Source organism: Bufo bufo, chromosome 5, assembly GCF_905171765.1.
Source record: "Bufo bufo chromosome 5, aBufBuf1.1, whole genome shotgun sequence".
NCBI lineage: Eukaryota > Metazoa > Chordata > Amphibia > Anura > Bufonidae > Bufo > Bufo bufo.
Window position 1 is genome coordinate 426,731,720 of NC_053393.1, and position 26,720 is coordinate 426,758,439.

General features: G+C 43.7%; 1 long non-coding RNA gene across 1 annotated transcript; it reads right to left on the bottom strand.

The window, feature by feature from the left end:
* Nucleotides 1-250: 250 nt before the first annotated feature.
* LOC121001192 lies at nt 251-21,356 on the bottom strand. The gene is made up of 3 exons (XR_005779000.1): nt 21,236-21,356; nt 777-908; nt 251-320 (listed from the first exon to the last, which is right to left on the bottom strand). It is a non-coding gene; the product is annotated as an uncharacterized LOC121001192 (long non-coding RNA).
* Between the last annotated feature and the right edge of the window lie 5,364 nt (nt 21,357-26,720).

Sequence of the window (26,720 nt, forward strand, 5' to 3'; positions counted from 1 at the left end):
ACTTTATTAATCCCTAAAATAGGGAAATTGTTAAATGTTGTTACAGCAGCATGCAGTCAAACATACAAAGACAATTACCATTACACAATAATCATACACATAAGACATAAAACTACTACTATATACATAAAATAATAACAAATAAAAAAGTCTAAATAAATATACAGAAAAGATAAGATCAAGGAAGACTATCATAGGTCCCCATCCAGACAGGCTTGCCTATAATACCTTGCAGTCAGCTTCATCCATGAGGAACTATAGCCTTGTTTTTCTGGGCTTGGACATTGGAGGGATAGCATGTCTGTTAGAAGAGAAGAGACCTTAAAACAAAGAATTCAAATAGTTTAGAGTCAGAGAGGTTATTTCACAATAAAAGCAAGATATCAGCTAGTTAGATTTATAATTATTTCACACAGAGATGAGCAAATCAATTCTAAACTAATCAAATTTGTTGTTAATTTCCCCAAAACTTCAATGAATGCAAAGTGTTTGCGATTTGTCCCGCACAAATCAATCAAAATGGCATCTGACGTTTTACATATCAAAATAAAGATAAACTTTATTAATCCTTAAAATAGAGAAACTGCAATGCCGTTACAGTAGCATAGCCTACAGTCAAACATAGAAAGACAGTTACAGTTACAATAATCGTACACACAAAACCATAATACATATATAAAACAAACATTTTATAAAAATAGAGTAAAATACAGGAAAGATGAGAAGACGAGGAGGAGGATCACAGGACCCTATCCGCACAGGCTTGCCTATAATACCTTGCAGTCAGCCTCAGCCAATACTGAGGAACTATTGCTCTGATGTCAGTGGATGTGTTGTAGGCACAATATCAGATCCCAGCCAGGAAATGCATTGTTTTTTGGGGTTTGTACAGTGGACAGATAACATGTCTGTTGGAAGAAAGAGACCTTAAAACACAGAATTCAGATAGTTTATGGTCAGAGAGGTTATTTCACAATTAAGACAAGACAATAGCTAGTTAGATTTATACTTCTTTCACAGAGAGATAGGTTTTAGAAACAGGAATCAATGTGTCATATTGTGTCACTTATTCAGGCTTCCTCAGTGCGGCTAGTTTTGTCACTGTTTGTGGTATTGTGCACTTACTTTTTTATAATTGTGAATCACCACAATTTCATCACATAAATCTTTCACAATACTAATCCTGGTGTTAATTGTGTGCCACCTAAAATATTGGTGTGTGTCACAGTTACCCAACATATATTGTAGTTGTTCAATTAACCTTTTAAATGAAAAATATTTAAAAGTTTATTTAAAAAAAATTCTGTTGTACCTGGACTATACCCTTTCTTGAACAAATATGCTGATCCATCCATCTGGGTCAGCCGATTGGACCAGTGGTATACTGTTGTCTGCTGTGAGAACGGGTGTGGAGAACAGTACCTGGCATAAGCAAATGAGGATTTTTACACACCTCTGGCTGATGACACTATATATCTGCCATGCTGACAGTGCAGCTGGCTATTTATCACCAGCCTAGTGATGCCACATCTACTGTCTGCCTGTCCATAATACTGCTACTGCTGCCATTGCTGCAGCTAAAATGACTACTAACCCTGCTTCTACTACTGCTACCCCATACAAAGCAGTACATCGCCTGACTTGCCTATCATATTCCATATTGTGCTGCTGTTGCTACTATTACTTCTAGCCCTAACACAGCCACACATCTCCTGCCTAGTGCATCATGTTCTATACTCAGGGCTGCATCTGCCATAAGTCGAGATGAGCATCCCGCCTCAGGCGGTGGATGACCTGCCTCTGAAGGGGCAGCAGTTTACAGCAGGGAACATGAGCCTATAGCTCCGGTCCCTGCCGTTCAACCTCATGGGCTGCAGGACATTAGGTCTAAAGAATGTGAGGCAGTAGAAAGGCGCAGGAAGTCAGAATGACATCACTGCGACCTCCTGCACCAGATCTCAGGCTACACGATGACTTGGTCATGAAAACCTGGGTCAGGATGTTCCCCCCATAAACTGTCGCCCCCTCAGTATGCAACATGATGCACTAGGCGGGAACTGTAGAGGGCATTATAATACAGGGGGCACTATAGGGAGCATTATAATACAAGCGAGAGCACTACAGGGGGCATTATACATATGGTAACTACAGAGAGGTGCATTATACATACTGGCACTACATGGGGCATTACAAGGGTCATTTTAATGTCAGTGGGCATTGCACCATGGCTTTATAAATTCTGGGATTATGACATGAGACATTATAAATACTTGGAGCTACTACAGGGGACATTATAACTATTGGGGCCACCATAGGGGGCATTATAGCTACTGGGAACACTATAGGGGTGCCTTATGGATTGGCCCTATTACTATTGGGGGCTCTCAAGGAGGACCTTTATAGATGGAGCTTGGAACATGCACACAATAACTGTGTTCCTTTGAACGACTTTGCTTCAACAAAAATTGTGTATTGTCATTGTTGTTCTTAGTTGGACCTGTTCTTCAAGATATATGATATCTATCTATCTATCTATCTATCTATCTATCTATCTATCTATCTATCTATCTATCTATCTATCTATCTATCTTTCTGCCCCTCAGTCTGCCTATCTCTCTTTAGAATTAGTCAATTTAACAAAATACTAAATCATTATCCTATTTTTAGTATTTTCTAGTATATATATATTTTCTCCTATTGATATGCAGTACACTTCCAAAATGCAAAAAAAAAAACAATAAAAGGTAATATGGTAGCAGACGTTACAACTGAATTAGTAGCATTTTCTAAAACAAAATGAAAGCTGGAGAAACTTGTAACAATGCAAATGGTATTGTACATTGCTTTCATGTAATGTTTTTCGAGATTAAAAAATATAATGATTTCCAAAATGGGCCACACAGATCTATACTCCATATTCTGATTGTTGTCATGACAACCCTACATACTGACAAGCCACAGAATCTTTATTGCTTTCCTGCTGAAGTCAAAATTCATTGAAAGAAGTCGGCACGCTTAAAGGGCACAGAGATCTAGATGGTGTAATGAAAATGGCTGTGTGTAAGTCATTTTTACAATTTTAGGCATTCTTATGTTTATATTTTATGTGGATATCCATTGTATGTGGTATTTTATGGTTTTATCCAGTGGTATATATCCAATATCTGTTTCACAGTTACTCAATATATGATCATTAGTCATGTTACTAGAACTGAAAATCCTCACCGGAAACATATGTTTATTGAATATGGGGCTGCAAGTGGCTTATCTTTTTATGGTTAGAAAAATAACCATTTCCACTTTTCATTTTTCTTGATATGTATTGCATGTGTGAAATATATGTAATCCCTCAATCATATTCTCTCATTTATCTTTCTAGAATATTGTTACATTTACAATAAAAGTTATCATAACCTAGGTCTACAAGCTGGGGTTGTTTGATAATGCTAATGGCTAGTTTAATACTACATAGCATATAAGAGATATTATCATATACAAAATCATTAGACTTATGGTCATAGACACCAGATCTGGAGATGAGTGAAACATTTCCAGATTTTTGTGGTAAAATAGGACTATTAAGGGATGCAACTGAGCTCTTAACAAGATTTGCCTCTAATGCTACCAGATGTAAGGCAGCCATCCTATAAGTCAATGTTCAACCGTTCAAATAGGCCTTGAGACATGACTCGGATATTGAATAAGCCAGCACCTCATCTGCAGACAGCTGTTTCAGGGTGATTGCCCCTCATCAGTGCAGAGCAGAGAGTACTTGCTTAACTGGGTGATAGGCCTGTCAGGATTTGGGGGGTACTAACTCTCCTTAGGGAAAGAGTGACTTAAATCGGCATGAGGAGACTTATAGGCCATACATGCTCCTCTGGAATTCTGGGAAGAAAGGGATGCAAATGAGCTCTTAACAAGCTTTGCCTCTAATGCCACCATATGTAAGGCAGCTATCCTATAAGTCAGTGTGTAGTGTCCCACTACGTATGAGTAGGCACTACACAAGGGTCAATTGGGTCACGTTGTTCTCCACCTCCTGTGGAACATGGTCATTGTATTTTATATTGCATTTTAATGTGAATTGTCATGTAATTTATTTTATCTCCTGTGTACCAGGCCTGTTAGGGGTGTAGTTCCTCCTCATAGACAGTAGAGGGAGCTAGGGAACCCCTAGTATAAATAGTTAGGCCCAGACAGGAAAGAGTCAGTCAGAGAGAGAGTGTTCAGGAGCCAAGAGTCACCTTAGCCAGAGAGTAGCTGAGGAGCAGCTTCTGACATGCAGCTAGATAGCCCAGGCTTCTAGTTTGCCACCAGGAGAAGAGTCTTCCTCCTGAGAAACCAAGTTCCTATAGAAGTACAGTGCAGAGCCAAGCTTGTTCCAGCCAAACAGAGAGCTGAAGGGCAGAAGGATATATTTAAAGCAAGGAGACATATACGAGAGGAAGTTTTCCCTAAACAAGGATAAAGCCAGCAATAGGGCATACGGGGCCTTGGAGAAAGACAGACAGGATTCTGAGGAAAAGTGCAGCCTGATCTGTAAGTGTTTAACCCTCTGAGTATCTTGCAAAGAACATTGCCTGCCATTTGATGTAAAGCCTGTCACCATCTTTTACATGTGGAACTGACCAAAGACTGTAAATAGTTAACCTGTTCAGTAAAAGGAAGTTTTGGTTCACTGCAACGTGTGTTCCTCACTTATTACTGCAAGAAATCGGTGTGCGACCGTTACCTGCACTGGCGTCACGAACTTTAAGGGATCTTGCCACAGGCACACTAAACCTACAACACCTAGGGCACCTCACCTACCACCTGGCCTGGTCCCTATACACAGAGAGTGCCCCAGAGGATCCATGTGCCAACCTCTCTATCACTGCTGTATGCTTGCCCAGGGTCTTCTATAAACTGTGAGTACCAAGAGCAACCCTCGTTTCTGCCTATTAACCGTGACCTCACATTCGCTCACCCTGCAGGGCTGCGTACTGCAAGTGTTTGACCCTTTAAATAGGCCTTGAGACATAGGCCTATTAAATAAGCCAGCACCTTATCTGCAGACACCTCTGCTCTGCACTGATGAGGGTCAATCACCCCGAAACAGCTGTCTGCAGATGCGGTGCAGGCTTATTTAATATCCAAGTCCATCAGGCACATGGTTTTCAGCATTGGGCAATACGCACTGCACCAGTTAGTAAAAATAGCACAATTTGCCATTTATACATAGCAATCCATTTTGAAGGGTTGTGTTTTTCCATCTGTGACATGAAAAGCCATAGAAATCATTTGTTTAGATTCACTGCTTCCTCCGGAGGATGTTCTAACAGTTCGTTGATTCAGTTACCTTAAAAGGCACCATTTTTGAGTGTTTCACATACTATACTGGGAATATTGTGGCTTTTGTAAGTGGGTGTGGTTCATTTGTACACCAGTACTGCCACCCCTCAACCAGGCCAAAAGCAATCTATGTGAAAACCGCGTGGAGAGCTGACAGACTTAGTGGGCCTATCACTATTAACAACCCGACGTAGCAACTATTTGGTGTGTTGTTGTTTTTTTTTGCCCTTATTGGTGTTATGGGCCTGGTGTTTTTCTTTGCAGTTCTAATTTGATGGCTTGGTTTTTAGTTGAACTAAGTTATATATTGGGCTATTCAATTATAGACCACAAAATAATGAAATACATCCTGCAAAATAAAACTTCACACAGCTATGTCAACAGGAAGAAGATATGGTTTTCAAAATGTGGTAAGGAAAAAATATGCTATGTGCTGAATGTTAACGTTAGAGTGCTAAAATTAGTATCATTAAAGGAGTTTTCCAGTTTTAAACCCAATTTTAAATGGGGTCATGACATTATTGCATCTAAAGAAAAAACATGCTCACCTGCCCCTGCAGCCAGCCAGTACCACAGGGGCAACACGTGAGGTGCACGGTGGACCGATGAGGGGCCAAATAATAACACACAGTTCATCAGTTTACTCACGGTTAGCAGAAAGCCTCCCTGGGCTGGCACACAGTGTTGAGGTGGACAGCACGAAATCCTCCAGGGCACGCACTGTGGTAGGAAGCATCAGCCAAGATGGTGGTTGAGGTGCCCTTGATGTTAGGGGTGCTTGTTGCGGCTGAGTCCCTTGATGGTTTTTGTCATGATGCCAGTACCGTTAATGGTGGAACAACCAATAGTAGTAATAATGAGCTAGACAGTGGTAAGATACAACTCACAACTTTTACTGATGTTGGTTCCAGTTGCAGTAGGTACATCAAACAAAGTGCAGTCTTTTGTTAGTACTACAGTTAATCTGTGAATCCACTGTTTATAGGCTTTCTTGGGCTCTGATTCAGGCTGTGGTTATGGAGTACCTTACTTCAGTTGGTATGCTCAGTCCTATACCTTGTATTTTCCCTCCAAGATGAATATTGCGACAGGTAGCTAATCTATTTCCCAGAATTATGGTGTGGCTGCCAGAAGCTATAATGTCCTCCACCATGCGCAAAGGTGTCTGTGGCCCTAAATAGCGGCTGTTATCACCGATGAATCTTTCTGATGCTTGGGTCTGTTCCAGGGAGGCAAACTCTCTCCTACTGGTCAGGGATGCAAGTATATAGTCCGGCCACAGAAGGAAAACGCTCTTCTGCACCTCACACCCTGGTACTACCACATAGCGAAGTTGGCTCCACTTACTAATCTGTGGTGTGAAGTCTTCACTCTGCATAATCTCTCCCACTACTTTTATCTCACTAGGCCTGACCTAGGTATTTATATCACCTGTATACTATCCCCATCTAGTGGTGGGATGTATAAATTACACCAGACCAGCCTATGAACAGGGATACAACAGGTGTTGTAGTACAAAATAACATGCAGTATGATAATGCAATTTTAAGCTATTTTGCAGTTCCCACGTGTCCTGAGTGGGACGCTGCACCCCTTGCAACTCCGTTCCAGCGACAGCGACTGATTTAGTGCTACTTCCAGTCCCCAGCATGTAAACTTCTAGACAGGGTCACGTTTTGCCATGACAGCTATTCATTGGCCTCAGTAGTCAGGTGTGACCAAGTAGCACTCATGGTGCTTGGGAAAACATCACCACTGAAGTCACTGAATGGCTGCAGTTGTACACATGACTTGGGGACCAGTAGGAGTGCTAAAAGGGCCCAAGGTGCTGGAATGGAGTAGTGAGAATCAGGTGAATATTTCTATTTCTTTAGGTTCAACATCACCATGATCAGCATTATGGGGTTTAAAGCCAAAACGCTCTTTAAGGGGCCATTCACACAGCTGGTTTTACAGCAGAATTTAGGCGTGGACAACCACACTGAAATTTTGACTGAAAACCTTCCGGATACGCAGAGAAGGGACATGTCCTTTCTTGCTGTGGCCGTGGCTTTGAGTTGCCACTCCCTGATGCTCTGTGCTGAGTCCCATTGAGATGTATAGGAGGCAGAAAGTAGGCAGCCGCCAGCAGGTTTTCAGCTGAATTTCCGGTCGGCTGTCTGTACCAAAGTCCCACTGTAAAACCCGCCGTGTGAACATCATCTAAGGGATTAGGCTAGAAAATAATGGCCGCTCAGGGTAATTGTAATATACAGAGACATATTGGTCTTTGAGCAATGCTTTTGTTTTTATTGTAAAGCGCATTATATTACTAAACTAAGGAATATTCCAGTTTAACACCTCAGTATATATATATATATATATATATATACACTGCTCAAAAAAATAAAGGGAACACTTAAACAACACAATGTAACTCCAAGTCAATCACACTTCTGTGAAATCAAACTGTCCACTTAGGAAGCAACACTGAGTGACAATCAATTTCACATGCTGTTGTGCAAATGGGATAGACAACAGGTGGAAATTATAGGCAATTAGCAAGACACCCCCAATAAAGGAGTGGTTCTGCAGGTGGTGACCACAGATCACTTCTCAGTTCCTATGCGTCCTGGCTGATGTTTTGGTCACTTTTGAATGCTGGTGGTGCTTTCACTCTAGTGGTAGCATGAGACAGAGTCTACAACCCACACAAGTGGCTCAGGTAGTGCAGCTTATCCAGGATGGCACATCAATGCGAGCTGTGGCAAGAAGGTTTGCTGTGTCTGTCAGCGTAGTGTCCAGAGCATGGAGGCGCTACCAGGAGACAGGCCAGTACATCAGGAGACGTGGAGGAGGCCAACAACCCAGCAGCAGGACCACTACCTCCGCCTTTGTGCAAGGAGGAACAGGAGGAGCACTGCCAGAGCCCTGCAAAATGACCTCCAGCAGGCCACAAATGTGCATGTGTCTGCTCAAACGGTCAGAAACAGACTCCATGAGGGTGATATGAGGGCCCGACGTCCACAGGTGGGGGTTGTGCTTACAGCCCAACACCGTGCAGGACGTTTGGCATTTGCCAGAGAACACCAAGATTGGCAAATTCGCCACTGGTGCCCTGTGCTCTTCACAGATGAAAGCAGGTTCACACTGAGCACATGTGACAGACGTGACAGAGTCTGGAGACGCCGTGGAGAACGTTCTGCTGCCTGCAACATCCTCCAGCATGACCGGTTTGGCATTGGGTCAGTAATGGTGTGGGGTGGCATTTCTTTGGAGGGCCGCACAGCCCTCCATGTGCTCGCCAGAGGTAGCCTGACTGCCATTAGGTACCGAGATGAGATCCTCAGACCCCTTGTGAGACCATATGCTGGTACGGTTGGCCCTGGGTTCCTCCTAATGCAAGACAATGCTAGACCTCATGTGGCTGGAGTGTGTCAGCAGTTCCTGCAAGACGAAGGCATTGATGCTATGGACTGGCCCGCCCGTTCCCCAGACCTGAATCCAATTGAGCACATCTGGGACATCATGTCTCGCTCTATCCACCAACGTCACGTTGCACCACAGACTGTCCAGGAGCTGGCAGATGCTTTAGTCCAGGTCTGGGAGGAGATCCCTCAGGAGACCGTCCGCCACCTCATCAGGAGCATGCACAGGCATTGTAGGGAGGTGATACAGGCACGTGGAGGCCACACACACTACTGAGCCTCATTTTGACTTGTTTTAAGGACATTACATCAAAGTTGGATCAGCCTGTAGTGTGTTTTTCCACTTTAATTTTGAGTGTGACTCCAAATCCAGACCTCCATGGGTTGAAAATTTGATTTCCATTTTTTTTATTTTTGTGTGATTTTGTTGTCATCACATTCAACTATGTAAAGAACAAAGTATTTCAGAAGAATATTTAATTAACTCAGATCTAGGATGTGTTATTTTTGTGTTCCCTTTATTTTTTTGAGCAGTGTATATACACTCACCTAAAGAATTATTAGGAACACCTGTTCTATTTCTCATTAATGCGATTATCTAGTCAGCCAATCCCATGGCAGTTGCTTCAATGCATTTAGGGGTGTAGTCCTGGTCAAGACAATCTCCTGAACTCCAAACTGAATGTCAGAATGGGAAAGAAAGGTGATTAAAGCAATTTTGAGCGTGGCATGGTTGTTGGTGCCAGACGGGCCGGTCTGAGTATTTCACAATCTGCTCAGTTACTGGGATTTTCACGCACAACCATTTCTAGGGTTTACAAAGAATGGTGTGAAAAGGGAAAAACATCCAGTATGTGGCAGTCCTGTGGGCAAAAATGCATTGTGGATGCTAGAGGTCAGAGGAGAATGGGCCGACTGATTCAAGCTGATAGAAGAGCAATGTTGACTGAAATAACCACTCGTTACAACCGAGGTATGCAGCAAAGCATTTGTGAAGCCACAACACGCACAACCTTGAGGTGGATGGGCTACAACAGCAGAAGACCCCACCGAGTACAACTCATCTCCACTACAAATAGGAAAAAGAGGCTACAATTTGCACGAGCTCACCAAATTTGGACTGTTGAAGACTGGAAAAATGTTGCCTGGTCTGATGAGTCTCGATTTCTGTTGAGACATTCAAATGGTAGAGTCCGAATTTGGCGTAAACAGAATGAGAACATGTATCCATCCTCTGATGGCTACTTCCAGCAGGATAATGCACCATGTCACAAAGCTCGAATCATTTCAAATTGGTTTCTTGAACATGACAATGAGTTCACTGTACTAAAATGGCCCCCACAGTCAACAGATCTCAACCCAATAGAGCATCTTTGGGATGTGGTGGAACGGGAGCTTCGTGCCCTGGATGTGCATCCCTCAAATCTCCATCAACTGCAAGATGCTATCCTATCAATATGGGCCAACATTTCTAAAGAATGCTATCAGCACCTTGTTGAATCAATGCCACGTAGAATTAAAGCAGTTCTGAAGGCAAAAGGGGGTCCAACACCGTATTAGTATGGTGTTCCTAATAATTCTTTAGGTGAGTGTATATATATATATATATATATATATATATATATATAAAATAAAGAATGACACCGCGGCACATCCGTTTGATGAAAAAAAGTGTGACCCTTTTTTCACCCATGCGACGTTTCGGTCCGCTTGCTGGGACCATTTTCAAGCATTGCTTGAAAATGGTCCCAGCAAGCGGACCGAAACGTTGCATGGGTGAATAAAGGGTCACACTTTTTTTCATCAAACGGATGTGCCGCGGTGTCATTCTTTATTATATATATATATATATATAATAAAGAATGACACCGCGGCACATCCGCTTGATGAAAAAAAGTGTGACCCTTTATTCACCCATGCGACGTTTCGGTCCGCTTGCTGGGACCATTTTCAAGCATTGCTTGAAAATGGTCCCAGCAAGCGAACCGAAACATCGCATGGGTGAATAAAGGGTCACACTTTTTTTCATCAAACGGATGTGCCGCGGTGTCATTCTTTATTCTACATTACACACCTTGGTAAGGTGCTTTTACCGCTGGCACCCAAACATTCAGTACTGAGGAGTGCTGCCTTGAACTTTCATCTCTATGTCACAACCAGACAGTTGAGAAGCTCTGACAGGAGCTTTCCAGATCCTCCTCCTTGAGTTTCTTTGTTTTGGTTAAATTCCTCATCTCGTTAGTCTATCTCAGCTGTCATGCAGTTGGACTGATTGCTGCCCTTTAAGTTCCTCCCCAGAATGCAGTAGTGTGCGGCTTATACAACTTCCTGGAGTGTGTGTGCATGCTGTTCCTAGTTCTCAGTCCACAGTCCCCAGTCGTCTGCAAGATAAGTTCTGTTTATGTATTTATCATTTTCTGTTTTCTGGATCCAGGTGACCCTGACTCCCTCCGTGTCTGTGTAGGGAGCCGGTGGTCGTGTCCCCTCACTATTGTAGGGTCATCAGGTGTAAGATAGTCGAGGTACGTGGATATGCGCCCATCCACCTTTGGGGTGGTCGCATAGGCTGAGCAATAAGGGAGAGCGGCAGGTCTCTTGCAGGGGTCTCCCTTTTGTTCCTTAGTTGTGGATCCAGTGAGTCATTGTTCATATTGTATTGTCTTGTTTCCTGTACACCATCCGTGACATTATAAGCCGCCAAAACCGTCTCAAGCATGGATCCGGTTTCACTTTTGGCTGAGCGCTTCCAGGGTCTTTCATTGGAGGTAGCTGATCTCCGTAAGACTTTTTCTCAGTTTCAAGTGGCCGGTTCAGCTTGCGTTCATGGAGTTTGTTCTGAGCCTAAGATCTCGCTCCCGGATACGTTCTCCGGGGGTAGTGAGTATTTTGTGCGTTTTAGAGAGGCTTGCAAACTCCATTTTCGCCTTCTTCCCCATTCCTCTGGTGATGAAGAACGGAGGGTGGGGATCATTATATCGCTGCTCAGGGGTAACGCTCAATCCTGGGCCTTTTCGCTGCCGGAGGGGGCACGGCCCCTCCGTTCAGTGGATGAATTCTTTTTAGCCCTGGGTCAGATATATGATGATCCGGATCGTATTGCTCTGGCTGAGTCTAGACTACGTCTGTTATGCCAGGGTAAACAATCCGCAGAGTTATACTGCTCAGAATTTCGGAGATGGGCAGCTGATACTGGTTGGAATGATGCTGCACTCCGAAGTCAATTTTGCCATGGTCTTTCAGAGAGATTGAAAGATACATTTGCCTTTCATGAGAGACCTACCTCCTTGGATTCTGCTATGTCTCAGGCCGTTCATATTGACAGGCGTCTTAGAGAGAGAGGAGAGATCTCTCCTTCCTGTCATACTCAGTCCCGGGACAGTGCAGCGGTCTCTTTCTGTGCGCAGGGGTCTCAGTCGCTGTCAGTCCCTTCTGAGCAGGAGCCCATGCAGTTGGGGTTGATTGCCTCTGACAATAGAAAATTCAGCCCGCATGGGGGGGTTTGTTTTTGTTGTGGAGGTATAAATCATTTGGCAAATGTTTGTCCCTCTAAGAGAGTAAGGCAGTTTTCTGGGAGTAATAAAGAAACAAAAAGGAAAAAATCTTTTAAAAATGTTCCGTCTGTTACTATTGGCAGGGTTGAGGCGGAAATTGAAGGTTTTCCGTTTGCTTGTAGTTCCCGTTTTGTCCTGCCTGCTAGGGTGGCGCTAGAGAGCAAAAGCATTTTTTGTGAGATTTTTGTGGATAGTGGAGCAGCTGTCAATCTCATTGATAATTAATTTGCAATAACTCATGGTTTCTAGGTATGCACTTTGGGAAAGGATATTTCTGTTTTTGCTATTGATTCCGCTCCACTTTCTCAGAAATCATTAAAGGGCATAGTTCACAATATCCGTTTAATTGTGAGTGATGCTCATGTTGAGGATGTGTCATGTTTCGTCCTTAGCGGTTTGCCTACTCCTCTAGTGTTGGGGCTACCCTGGCTCACTAAACATAACCCCACCATTGATTGGCAAGCGAGGCAAATAAATGGTTGGAGTGACTTTTGCAGAGAGAATTGCCTCATGACATCTGTTTCTGAGGTTTCTACTAAGACTGTACCACCTTTCCTCTCTGAATTTTCGGATGTCTTCTCTGAGAGTGGAGTTCAGGATTTGCCCCCTCACAGGGAGTACGATTGCCCTATTAATCTCATCCCAGGCGCCAAGCTGCCTAAATCTCGTTTATACAATCTTTCCCAACCTGAGAGGGTCGCTATGCGTGCTTATATCTCTGAGAGTCTGAGAAAAGGACACATACGACCCTCGAAGTCACCTGTTGCCGCTGGTTTTTTCTTTGTTAAGAAAAAAGATGGTTCTTTAAGACCTTGTCTGGATTTCAGGGAGCTGAACAGTATCACTATTCGTGACCCTTATCCGCTTCCTCTGATCCCGGACCTGTTTAACCAGGTTGTTGGGGCTAAAGTCTTTTCCAAATTAGACCTAAGAGGGGCATACAACCTGGTCAGGGTCAGAGAAGGAGACGAATGGAAGACGGCTTTCAATACCCCTGAGGGCCATTTTGAGAATTTGGTTATGCCCTTTGGTTTGATGAATGCCCCAGCCGTTTTTCAGCATTTCGTGAACAGCATTTTTTATCATTTAATGGGAAAATTTGTATTAGTGTATTTGGATGACATTTAGATTTTTTCTCCTGATTTCAAGACTCATAAGGAACATTTACGTCAGGTCTTGCTCATTCTGCGGGAGAATAAATTATACGCGAAACTGGAAAAATGTGTGTTTGCGGTTCCAGAAATTCAATTTCTGGGGTTTCTTCTCTCCGCTTCTGGTTTTCGCATGGACCCCGAGAAGGTCCGCGCTGTGCTTGAGTGGGAGCTTCCTGAGAATCAGAAGGCGCTGATGCGTTTTTTGGGCTTTGCCAATTATTACAGGAAATTTATTTTGAATTATTCCTCTGTTGTTAAACCACTCACTGATATGACCAGAAAGGGGGTAGATTTTTCTTCCTGGTCGGTAGAGGCGCGTAAGGCCTTTTCTAATATCAAGGAGAGTTTTGCTTCCGCTCCCATCCTGGTACAACCTGATATTTCGCTACCCTTCATAGGTGAGGTTGATGCTTCTGAGGTAGGGGTGGGTGCGGTCTTGTCTCAGGGTTCCTCTCCTGTCAAATGGCAACCGTGTGCCTTTTTCTCAAAGAAACTCTCCTCCGCAGAGAGAAATTATGATGTGGGAGATAGGGAATTGTTGGCCATCAAGTTGGCTTTTGAAGAATGGCGCCATTGGCTAGAGGGAGCCAGACACCCTATTACTGTGTTTACTGACCATAAAAATCTGGCCTACTTGGAGTCAGCCAAGCGTCTGAACCCGAGACAGGCCAGATGGTCTTTGTTCTTTCCATAGTTTAATTTTGTTGTCACGTTCCGCCCTGAGGTTAAGAATGTGAAGGCAGATGCCCTGTCACGTTGTTTTCCGGGAGGTGGGAATTTTGAAGACCCGGGTCCCATTTTGGATGAAGGTGTGGTGGTCTCTGCTCTTTTTCCTGAATTGGAGGCAGAGGTGCAGGCAGCCCAGTCAGAGGCTCCTGATCTTTGTCCTCCTGGGAGGTTGTTTGTGCCTCTCGCTTTGAGACACAAGATTTTTAAGGAACACCACGATACGGTCCTTGCTGGGCACCCGGGGGCAAGAGCCACACTGGATCTCATCGCTCGGAGATTCTGGTGGCCTGCGCTTCGTAAGTCGGTTGAGGGTTTTGTGGCAGCTTGCGAGACTTGCGCTCGTGCCAAAGTCCCTCATTCACGGCCATCAGGTCCTCTCCTTCCCTTACCCATTCCTTCCCGTCCTTGGACACATCTGTCCATGGACTTCATAACGGACTTGCCTCGTTCCTCGGGGAAGACTGTGATTCTGGTGGTGGTGGACCGTTTTAGCAAAATGGTGCATTTCATCCCTTTTCCTGGTTTGCCCAATGCTAAGACGCTGGCGCAGGCATTTATTGACCACATTGTCAAATTGCATGGTATTCCTTCAGACATAGTCTCTGATAGGGGCACGCAGTTTGTTTCCAGATTCTGGAAGGCTTTCTGTTCTCGCTTGGGGGTTCGGTTGTCATTCTCTTCTGCTTTCCACCCGCAGTCGAATGGCCAGACAGAGCGCGTCAATCAGAATCTGGAGACATATCTGCGCTGTTTTGTGGCAGAGAATCAGGAGGATTGGTGTTCTTTTTTGTCCCTTGCTGAGTTTGCTTTAAATAACCGTCGTCAGGAGTCCTCTGATAAGTCACCATTTTTTGGTGCATATGGGTTTCATCCGCAGTTTGGGACTTTCTCGGGAGAGGGGTCTTCTGGTTTACCTGATGAGGACAGATTCTCCTCGTCTTTGTCATCTATTTGGCAAAAGATTCAGGATAATCTAAAGAGCATGAGTGAGAGATATAAGCGTGTGGCAGATAAGAGACGTGTGCCTGGTCCGGACCTGAATGTTGGTGATCTGGTGTGGTTGTCTACCAAGAATATCAAATTGAAGGTTCCCTCCTGGAAGTTGGGTCCTAGGTTTATTGGGCCTTACAAGATCCTGTCTGTCATCAATCCTGTTGCCTACCGTCTTGATCTGCCTCAGACTTGGAAGATCGATAATGTTTTTCATAAGTCCTTATTGAAACCTTATGTTCAACCTATTGTACCCTCGCTTTTGCCTCCTCCTCCGATTATGGTTGATGGAAATCTTGAATTTCAGGTCTCTAGGATTGTGGATTCTCGTCTTGTCCGCGGTTCCCTCCAGTACCTCGTTCATTGGGAGGGTTATGGTCCTGAGGAGAGGATGTGGGTCCCAGTGATGGACATTAAGGCCACTCGTCTCATCAGGGCTTTCCATAGGTCCCATCCTGAGAAGGTGGGCCCTGAGTGTCCAGAGTCCACTCGTAGAGGGAGGGCTACTGTCACAACCAGACAGTTGAGAAGCTCTGACAGGAGCTTTCCAGATCCTCCTCCTTGAGTTTCTTTGTTTTGGTTAAGTTCCTCATCTCGTTAGTCTATCTCAGCTGTCATGCAGTTGGACTGATTGCTGCCCTTTAAGTTCCTCCCCAGAATGCAGTAGTGTGCGGCTTATACAACTTCCTGGAGTGTGTGTGCATGCTGTTCCTAGTTCTCAGTCCACAGTCCCCAGTCGTCTGCAAGATAAGTTCTGTTTATGTATTTATCATTTTCTGTTTTCTGGATCCAGGTGACCCTGACTCCCTCCGTGTCTGTGTAGGGAGCCGGTGGTCGTGTCCCCTCACTATTGTAGGGTCATCAGGTGTAAGATAGTCGAGGTACATGGATATGCGCCCATCCACCTTTGGGGTGGTCGCATAGGCTGAGCAATAAGGGAGAGCGGCAGGTCTCTTGCAGGGGTCTCCCTTTTGTTCCTTAGTTGTGGATCCAGTGAGTCATTGTTCATATTGTATTGTCTTCTTTCCTGTACACCATCCGTGACATTATAAGCCGCCAAAACCGTCTCAAGCATGGATCCGGTTTCACTTTTGGCTGAGCGCTTCCAGGGTCTTTCATTGGAGGTAGCTGATCTCCGTAAGACTTTTTCTCAGTTTCAAGTGGCCGGTTCAGCTTGCGTTCATGGAGTTTGTTCTGAGCCTAAGATCTCGCTCCCGGATACGTTCTCCGGGGGTAGTGAGTATTTTGTGCGTTTTAGAGAGGCTTGCAAACTCCATTTTCGCCTTCTTCCCCATTCCTCTGGTGATGAAGAATGGAGGGTGGGGATCATTATATCGCTGCTCAGGGGTAACGCTCAATCCTGGGCCTTTTCGCTGCCGGAGGGGGCACGGCCCCTCCGTTCAGTGGATGAATTCTTTTTAGCCCTGGGTCAGATATATGATGATCCGGATCGTATTGCTCTGGCTGAGTCTAGACTACGTCTGTTATGCCAGGGTAAACAATCCGCAGAGATATACTGCTCAGAATTTCGGAGATGGGCAGCTGATACTGGTTGGAATGATGCTGCACTCCGAAGTCAATTTTGCCATGGTCTTTCAGAGAGATTGAAAGATACATTTGCCTTTCATGAGAGACCTACCTCCTTGGATTCTGCTATGTCTCAGGCCGTTCGTATTGACAGGCGTCTTAGAGAGAGAGGAGAGATCTCTCCTTCCTGTCATACTCAGTCCCGGGACAGTGCAGCGGTCTCTTTCTGTGCGCAGGGGTCTCAGTCGCTGTCAGTCCCTTCTGAGCAGGAGCCCATGCATGTGGGGTTGATTGCCTCTGACAATAGAAAATTCAGCCCGCATGGGAGGGTTTGTTTTTGTTGTGGAGGTATAAATCATTTGGCAAATGTTTGTCCCTCTAAGAGAGTCAGGCAGTTTTCTGGGAGTAATAAAGAAACAAAAAGGAAAAAATCTTTTAAAAATGTTCCGTCTGTTACTATTGGCAGGGTTGAGGCGGAAATTGAAGGTTTTCCGTTTGCTTGTAGTTCCCGTTTTGTCCTGCCTGCTAGGGTGGCGCTAGAGAGCAAAAGCATTTTTTGTGAGATTTTTGTGGATAGTGGAGCAGCTGTCAATCTCATTGATAATCAATTTGCAATAACTCATGGTTTCCAGGTATGCACTTTGGGAAAGGATATTTCTGTTTTTGCTATTGATTCCGCTCCACTTTCTCAGAAATCATTAAAGGGCATAGTTCACAATATCCGTTTAATTGTGAGTGATGCTCATGTTGAGGATGTGTCATGTTTCGTCCTTAGCGGTTTGCCTACTCCTCTAGTGTTGGGGCTACCCTGGCTCACTAAACATAACCCCACCATTGATTGGCAAGCGAGGCAAATAAATGGTTGGAGTGACTTTTGCAGAGAGAATTGCCTCATGACATCTGTTTCTGAGGTTTCTACTAAGACTGTACCACCTTTCCTCTCTGAATTTTCGGATGTCTTCTCTGAGAGTGGAGTTCAGGATTTGCCCCCGCACAGGGAGTACGATTGCCCTATTAATCTCATCCCAGGCGCCAAGCTGCCTAAATCTCGTTTATACAATCTTTCCCAACCTGAGAGGGTCGCTATGCGTGCTTATATCTCTGAGAGTCTGAGAAAAGGACACATACGACCCTCGAAGTCACCTGTTGCCGCTGGTTTTTTCTTTGTTAAGAAAAAAGATGGTTCTTTAAGACCTTGTCTGGATTTCAGGGAGCTGAACAGTATCACTATTCGTGACCCTTATCCGCTTCCTCTGATCCCGGACCTGTTTAACCAGGTTGTTGGGGCTAAAGTCTTTTCCAAATTAGACCTAAGAGGGGCATACAACCTGGTCAGGGTCAGAGAAGGAGACGAATGGAAGACGGCTTTCAATACCCCTGAGGGCCATTTTGAGAATTTGGTTATGCCCTTTGGTTTGATGAATGCCCCAGCCGTTTTTCAGCATTTCGTGAACAGCATTTTTTATCATTTAATGGGAAAATTTGTATTAGTGTATTTGGATGACATTTAGATTTTTTCTCCTGATTTCAAGACTCATAAGGAACATTTACGTCAGGTCTTGCTCATTCTGCGGGAGAATAAATTATACGCGAAACTGGAAAAATGTGTGTTTGCGGTTCCAGAAATTCAATTTCTGGGGTTTCTTCTCTCCGCTTCTGGTTTTCGCATGGACCCCGAGAAGGTCCGCGCTGTGCTTGAGTGGGAGCTTCCTGAGAATCAGAAGGCGCTGATGCGTTTTTTGGGCTTTGCCAATTATTACAGGAAATTTATTTTGAATTATTCCTCTGTTGTTAAACCACTCACTGATATGACCAGAAAGGGCTGAGCAATAAGGGAGAGCGGCAGGTCTCTTGCAGGGGTCTCCCTTTTGTTCCTTAGTTGTGGATCCAGTGAGTCATTGTTCATATTGTATTGTCTTGTTTCCTGTACACCATCCGTGACACTCATATATATATATATATATATATATATATGTAGCATAGCAAACCCCAGGGGAAATACGTGAGGCTACAGTGGACCGATGGGTGTAATAGTTAATTTACTCACAGTTATCAGATGCCTCCCTGGGCTGGCGTACAGTGGATGGGAAGACAGCATGAAATCCTCCGGGGCACTCTCTGTTGCAGGGAACACGAGCCAGATGTTGGTTGAGGTGTCCTTGATGGTAATTAGTGTTTAAGGTGCTTTGGTGGCTGGGCCCCTGGTTCGTGACGCCAGAACCGTTAGGTGCAAATGTTGAGTGTTGTAGTAATGATGATATAGAATAAGGAGACTAGTGCTTATAACGAACTCCCAGTACTTTAATGAAGCTGATCCACAGTTCATCAATATATGCATAAGTAATTTACATTAAGGCAGCTTTTACAGGGATTCACATTAGTTCCTAGAAGTTGCATAAGGCATAGTCCTCTATGACAATCAGTCATTCTCTCTATTATTTCTCCAGGTAGGAGGGATGAACTATCTCTGCTGTACTGTATAATCCTATACTTCTGTATCCTCTTCTAGGAATGCTATATTCTTACAAATGGCCTTTTTGTATTTAATTATGGTGGGTAGTTTGTAGCTTACAATCTCTCCACCTGATGAAAAAGAGGGTGTAGTCTGGTAAACGACAATTACCTTCCTTTGTCAATATTCTCATTCCCTCTCTGAGTTGCCTGGTTCTGTAATCTTTTTCATTCTATGTGCTGGTACATGGAACTAAGTATGGAATTTGAAGAACTCTCCAAAATGGCTGCGGAGGTCAGACATCGCACACACTGACCTTCTTGCTCCATCTGCACTGTGCACTGTGTTAAGGGCGGAGTTAACCCTGGGAGGCCTGTTAGAACCTCCCCCTCCCTAAACAAGACAACATGATACACCATTACTGCGTGGTGTTGTGAAATGCGGAAGAAGCTTTTCTATAGCAGAACAAGTCACATGGCATTGATTATCTGTCTTCAGAGTAATTCATTTGCTATTGTGCAGCATGACAAAGTGTTCAAAGCTGCTTTAGAGGTAAAATATAAACCTTTCATAATATGGAATGATTGGTATCTGCTTATGACCAGGTCAAATAATTTCTACCTCTTTAACACGTCTCTAAAAATAAAATAAATTCTCTCTATCTGTATATGTAACATCCTGAAGTATGTCACTAAAACTTCTGTATCCCTGCTACAATAATGTCAAGTGTTAATGTATTGTCAACTAGTGTAATATAACTGTGCATTGCCATTTCTATGTCTGTATTTTATATATTTTCTGTAATTTTCCATGTACACCAGCAGGTGGCAGCAATATGTATACAGACCATAGCTAGATAGCTCCTAGGCTGGAATAGACCATTCCAGGCTAGCTTCCCCCTATCTGAGGAGGAGTGGAATGTTCCCACATCCTACTTCAGGAGGAGGAAAGAAAGTTCTAGGCAGTGTACCAGCCACCCCCTGTTGGGGTAGGCTGTGTGAATAGGAGCTCCCAGAAGCAGGGACACCAACCAGGGATCCAAGCCTCTGCTGAGGCCCAAGATCAACCTTCCCAGCCTGAGTCCCTTACCTCAGCTGGTAGACCAAGGAAGCAGCCAACTTCAGAACTATCAGATCTCCAGGACGCCACCATCATTCCCTGCGAGCAGTCTTGTAAGTACAGATTCCAAAAACAAGGAGAAGATAAGTACCTCCACAGCTAGTCAGGCCCACATCAAGCAGACCATAGACAGAGCAGAAGATAGATACCTGCCAGATTCTTAAAGGCGTATGTACCAGATACAGAATATATATATAATTCCTGCCACATATTGCCAATACCTGCTGGGATCCTAGACTACTGCTGTAAATTGCATGGATCTAAAGCTGCATATAATAACATCAAGTAAAGACAAATTGGACCCTATTTTCTGTGTGGAATTCCATCATTCCTCCATTACTCCTATTGACAGCACTCAATTTTGTTGCATGTGAGCCAGGATACAGGAGTCCAGCCGTACCACAGGTAGGAGACACCGTTGACACAATACAGAGACAATATCCCCCTCTGGCATTCCTTACCTAGTACGTGTGCTCATACCATCTTAAAGGGCCCTGCTACAGTACCTGCGCAAGCTGCAACTGACGGCATGAACTTATACACACCTAAATCTGACCCACTGCATAGCAGCCCCAACTGACCCAGTGTCCTGCTCATTGCATCTACATACTGTATATAATATAAACTATGTAGACTAAAGTATTGGGACACCTACTGTACACATTCGACCTACAGAAGTTCCTATTCTAAATTTATAGGCATTAATATGGAGTTGGTCCATATTGGAATTTTTGCCCATTTATCCTGAAGAACATTTGTGAGGTCAGACACTGATGTTGGACAAAAGGGCATGAATCATAATCTCTGTTCTAATTCTTCATCCCAAAGGTGTTTGATGGGGTTGACGTTAGTGATCTGTGTGGGCCAGTAAATTTCTTCTAAACCAAGCTCCATCCAACTATGGCTTTTTGGACCTTGCTTTGTTTACTGGGGCAGACTTATGCTGGACCAGAAAAGGTGTCACGTACTTACCTGTCTGTGATCCGGAGCGTGTCTGGCTGCAATATGGCAGCGGCACAGACGTCTCTCAGTTGTTACGACAACTATCCCCGCTGACATTCTCTGTGCCGGCATCACATGTCTCCTGAAAAGGGCTAATAAACAGGCAGCAGCTGGCCACAGGTGCCTGTGATTGGTGTTTTATGCCTCACTAGCTAGCTGTGTGTCTGCTACTCTGGATCAATGACCTTTACCTGCTGACTCTGACATTGCTTCTGACGTGACCTCCTGGTATTGACTCTGCTAGTTTTCGGCCTTGCCTTTGCCTGCTGACTTTATCTCTGATGTTTCCTCCTGGTTTCACTTTGCTGTGTATGTACATATGATTATGGATCCCAATCCAGTCCTGGTTTTGCCTGTGTGGTTTCAACCTCTTTCTGTCTTACTAATCTTTGCCCATATGGTTTAGGACCCTACCCTTAGCTAAGAAGAGACTGTCATCCAGTTGTGGGCCATCACTTAGGGTGGATCGTGCAAATAGGTAGGGGCAAAGGTGCGGGTGGACTACAGAGCTGAACTGTTCCCTACCCTTTCATGACAAAAGGGCCTTCACAAAATGTTCCCATAAAGTTGAAAGCAATGGTCCAAAATGTCTTGGCATGCTGTTTCCATTCACAGGAACTAAGGGAGCCCTGTGAATTTACCATGGGTGCTTGGAGGACATAGCCCTCTCCCTCTTTCTAACATCTCAGATGCCGTGGTTGCTTATGACCACGACATCTGAGGGGTTAAATTACTAGGATCAACTGCATTCACCATGTATGGAGTGAGCTCAGCACATAAGCCTGCCCCCCAGAGACTATGTACAGTTAGGTCGTGGTGTGTGTAAGAGTTAAACACCTGAATTCAATGATTAAAAGGTATGTCCATATAGTGTGTCACTGGTGCTGAGTTCTCAGTGGGGAGTGGACCTGATTGGGCAGTGTCAGAGTAACCCTTGCAGTGCCATATCAGTGTCAGTGACTCCCTCCTGACAGTACGTATATGGCCTCAGGAATATATTAGACATTGAAACTAATGGCATCAATTGCTTGGATATAGGGGGAGGCTAGCAAAAAATCACCAGCAGAATCTGGAGCAGCGGCTATGCCCAGGTTGCTGCCGTTACTGGAGAATGTGCCCGGTCTTCTCTAACACTGGAGTTTTATTACCATATTATACCAGGCACAAATATTAACTATAATGTACCTTCCTATATTGCAACTGATAGACTTACTAAGAAAAATAACATCAACAAGGGTGATCCTGGAGTTCCACAGTTGCCTGTATTGGGGAATGTCTTTCCTTAGTAAAAAAAAAAGTCCTTAAAGCCGATCAGAGGATGTCTTGCTGGCTGCTGCTAAGATCCCAAGTGACAAGAAGCTGGTAGCATGTGTATTACCCTCCAGCACCACCACAGGGGAAAGAAAAAATTACATGGTGCTCATTAAATTAAATGGATTCTCTCTATAATGACTTAACGATGACTAGATGTTTTGCCTGCATTGTTTTTTTTATATATCAGGCCCATTATTGTATTAGATAACCAATCAGAAATTACAATTGGCAGTTAAAGGGGTTGTCCAGGATTTTCAGATTGATGACCTAACCTCAGGATAGGTCATTCATATGAGATTGGAGGAGGTCTGACTCCTGACACCCTGACGATCAGCTGAAGCCAAAGTTCCGGTGAGCGCTGTGGCCTCCACCCACCTTACCAAGCACAGCCGTTATCACTTACATGAGACTGAGTTGCGCCTAGGCCACGTGACCAATGAAAGTGATATGACATGGTCTAGGAAGCTGCTTATTGGCCGCGTGCCAGGAGTCAGACTCCCGCCAATCTCATATTGAAGATGTATCCTGAGGATAGACTATCAATATAAAAATCCCAGAAAACCCCTTTAAATGGGAGCCTATCTTTCAATAAAGGCCCCACACCCACATAACTTTCTACTTCCATTTTTCTGTGTAATTGTGAAATGCAAGATCGTTACGTGAATTAAATAATTGTTGTTAATTGATAATTGATGTTAATGATAGGTTTTACACTATTTGCCATGTAATTCAGGTTACTGAATGTGATAAGTAATAGGAAAGATAGGAAGAGACTGCCTGGAAATGGAAGATTTAGATAAAGCCTATGTAGTTGGGGGATATCCAAACAATTTTTTTTAATTTGCAGATTGAATATACCTCTTGTACTTGCCATTTGTCAAATAATGTAGCTAGACCAGAGGCAAGCCAATTCCGATATTATCATTTCTGCTCAAGAAGGAAGAAATTTAATCTGCGTAGCACTCAAGTCTGGTTTCCACAGCTGAAATTACATATTCTGCTCTGTGCATCCTAACTCCTAAACGTATTGTCCTTCCGTGTCAGAGAGATATATAACTGATCAGGACAATAAAGACCTCTGTGAGGAAGAATTAAGTCACAGGACAGAAATATTATAATAAGACTTGTATACCACTCCATGTCTGGAGAGAGCATGTCATAAGATGTCCTAAACAGCATGTATTGTCATCTGCAAAGGGTAAAATGTATCATCTCACAAGGGAAAGAACCAAGCAGAGACAAAAATAGAGAATGCAACGCCAGGACTCAGTTCTCATAGATTAAAATGAATTATTTGTCTAGACAGAAAACTATTAAAAACGTTTTTCCTTTTTTTTTTTCCTTGACTCCTGGCTCCATTCTGACTCCTTCTCAAAATAACCTTGTCGGAGAATATTGTTCTATTAGGAAAAAAAATAGACCTATAGCTAAAGTACATTCACCGTTCTATTGTATAGATAAGGAATTTAATAAATGGGTAACAAGGGCGGACTGACCATAGAGGCAGCATCAGTGGAGAAGACTCCAGGTCATACTGGACCTATTGTTCTTTCACATAGGAAGAACCAACTGAAGGGTCACACAAGATAAGAGAACCAGCCTGAGGGTCACACAAAAGATAAGAGAACCAGCCCAATGGTCACACTGCCATTATTAAAATAAATGAAACGCTAAGCAACATGGTACTAAAAAGGGAGAGGTAGTGGTACAAACCAGCAGCAGTAGAAATGGGTTTACATTTTGATTATCTGTGCCAGTCAGAAGCCTACTAACCCCTTGTTCATCCATGTAAATACTGTTGTGGAAAAATTATTGTTCGCCGTACGGTGGCCATCTATCCTATGGAGATGCGCAGATTCATATGCATTCGCGTTCGCATCTGCGCAGAGACTTTCGCACGATGGTCTGGTCGTCCCGACCTGTAGCTGATTTGTGCCCGGCCTGGTATTACTGCAGGATACCAGTGTCATGGCGCCGGCTGAGGAGGGAGGGATGAGGACCGCCGAGCGAGGGTTTCTTCATCCACGAGGATAAGCGCGGCAACGGAAAGGGCGCGAATAAGTGTGGGAACATAAGTTTGCGCGATCATTCACATCTTCGCCAGCCAATCACTTCATACCATAACCTGTCTCCCTATTGGTCATGATTGTAAGACCGCCTTCCAGCCAATCACTTCATACCATAACCTGTCTCCTCATTGGTCATGATTGTAAGACCGCCTCCCATCTTCTGGTATAAATAAACCGCGCCCAGCCGTTGGAAGCAGGCACATTATTGGAACCTACTTTAGAGCGTCTCTGTGATGTTATTTTGGAGGAATTGCGCACACATCGACGCACACTACACCAAGGATTTTCTGATTGTACTTCTGGCGGTCGTTTTTGGTTGTGAGAACGAGACAAAGGAGCACACTGCGACATCAGTACTTACCTGCTGTTTGGGCGAGACTTTACTTAATTTGAAAGAGATTATAAGTATCTAATGAACTTTCTTTTCCCTCACTGTAGGTGTTGTATTATCAATACACATGGGCATATCTTACTGAATCAAAGGGGCAAGTATACAATTTATCTAGCTCCATCTTAATTACCCTACATGTTTATATCCAATGTCTTATTCTTTGTTGTTTTTCCCTTTATAACCCCCTGATGAACCCAGTGTTTTGGGGGAAACGCGTTGGCATATGGGAATGTCTAACTGACATTAGTTCTTTATTTGGGACATCATATAGGGTATCGATAGGGCGTGTCTAGGGTAGCCACGAGGACAGGGAGCCCCTACCATCTGGGGGTATCTCTGGGCTGAGGGATATATAGGGAGAGTCAGGGATAGTTAATCCCATTACCCACTTATCCAGTAGACCTATTCCTATTACACACGATGATATACAATTCTGACATATTTTGGTTATTTATTTACTTTTTTTGAAGTACGTTATTTTAAGGATTATCAATGAAGTGTGTTTTTTTAGGGCTCACGCCTTTTGAATTTGGGAATTTCGAGATTTGCGTGACTAGGATTGGGTATTGCGAATATCTTTTCCTCTTTTATATAATTTCTTTTATAACTTAAGAGCTAGAAAAATTGGTGGGGTGTTATTAGGCTTACAACTGAGGACAACAGTTACAAAAAAAAGTGCTTCTTCTTAAAGTATAAAAAAAACGTAAATTTCCAAAAAGAAAGTTGTCTGGTACATAAAGTCACAATCTAAATAATGTAATATACATACGACATCCCCCTTTCAAGACTACTGTAGTAGTACATATACATATATGTAGTATTTGCATATTTGCATATACTGTACATTTTTTCACATATATGAACTAAGTGTAATGTAATTTCAACATTATACAATTTTTAGAAAAACAGAATAGAACCCGCGCTGACTAAGTATCAAATTATAACTCCGCGGTGCATGATTAGTATTAGCACATGTGGGTTGGAGATATACACTGACTAAAGTTGTCATATGCTGCAGAGATACCGGTGTTTCAATGTCTCAACAAGAAAAGTCCAATAAAAAAAAGAGCATATATAAAAAAGCCAGCAGTTACTTACTGGTCGGCGTGCTTGATGGTAAATATATTCATGCTGCTGGATTCATAACGGTTCATACGGTACTTCTCTTGCAATTGTTCACTTTAAATTCTTTCAGTGTCTCTGCTGGCGCTGTCTTCTGCTTTCCTCGTGGCACGCGCGTAGCTCCGGCCGGTAGCTCACTTGGAAGCAATGTTTGGTTGTTGTCCTGGAAACCTAACGTGTGATGTCACACCTGAAGCTACGGAAGCTTCTCTGGTCCACAAGGAGGTATTGTGGACCAGAGAAGCTTCTGTAGCTTCAGGTGTGACGTCACACGTTAGGTGTGAATCCAGCAGCATGAATATATTTACCATCGAGCACGCCGACCAGTAAGTAACTGCTGGCTTTTTTATATATGCTCTTTTTTTTATTGGACTTTTCCTGTTACAAATTTTTAGGAGACATTAAAACACCGGTATCTCTGCAGTATATGACAACTTTAGTCAGTGTATATCTCCAACCCACATGTGCTAATACTATTCATGCACCGCGGAGTTATAATTTGATACTTAGTCAGCGCGGGTTCTATTCTGTTTTTCTAATAGTTTGTTCTATCTATTGT